Source organism: Monodon monoceros, unplaced genomic scaffold, assembly GCF_005190385.1.
Source record: "Monodon monoceros isolate NGI ecotype Baffin Bay Population unplaced genomic scaffold, NGI_Narwhal_1 Super_Scaffold_8, whole genome shotgun sequence".
NCBI lineage: Eukaryota > Metazoa > Chordata > Mammalia > Artiodactyla > Monodontidae > Monodon > Monodon monoceros.
In genome coordinates this window covers 51484643-51485639 of record NW_021703785.1, presented here as the reverse complement: position 1 = coordinate 51485639, position 997 = coordinate 51484643, and positions in this window count along the sequence as shown.

Here is a 997-nt window from a genome sequence, read left to right as displayed (position 1 = left end):
CCTCCCTCCCTCCCTTCCTTCCTCCCTCCCTCCCTCCCTTACTTCCTCTCTCCCTTCCTCCCTCTCTCCCTCCCTCCCTTCCTTCCTTCCTTCCTTCCTCCCTTCCTTTCCTCATTAAATATTCCTTGGGCAGCCCCTAGTTTCTGGTCATCGGGCTGAGTACCATGCCCACAAAGATGAATAAAAAAAGAAAAAGTCCCTGCTCTAGTGAGGGGAACAAACAGTAAGTAAATAATTACAATTTAACCTTTGAGCACTAAACCAAAGCACCACAGGGGCCCAAAGAAAGGATCAACTGGCTGATGGTCATGAGAATAAAGAAAGTTTCATGCAAAAGATGATGTTGGAGCTGTACATTCAAGGATAAGGGACAGATATGAGGCAGAGAGGGGGAAAGCCCACCCAGAGCAGCGGGCACAGTCTCAGAGGTGTGAAGGGCATGTGTGGCCAATGAGGTAATAGGTGATATTTTGTTTTTTTTGTTTTTTGGCCACACCGCGCAGCTTGTGGGATCTTAGTTCCCCGACCAGGAATCGAACACGGGCCCTCAGCAGTGAGAGCACAGAGTCCTAACCACTGGACCGCCAGGGAATTCCCAACAGGTGGTATTTTGGTGTGACTGGAGCATAGCCTGTAGAGGCCAGGGGACAGAGATTTCAGGAGAAAAGCTTGCAAAAAGAGGTTGATGCCAGTAGATGTTTTGCACTTAGTCTGTTGGCATTGAGAAATGATGTACGGCTCCAGTGACTGTCATGACTGTGACTGTGTTTTAGAAAATCATCCTGTCAAGAGAGGACTGTGAAGGGGGATTGGGAGCCGGCAGAGGTGGGGGTCGGGTAGGAAGAGCAGACTGGGCTTTGGCCGCATCAGCTGGCTGACACCAATTCGACTGTTGTTCAGCTGAAACATGTTTCTCCATCATCTGAACGACCAATTTTTGCAGTCATTTGGGCCAGTCGTGCAGTTGATCCAAAGCAATTGTTCAGTCATCTCAGAA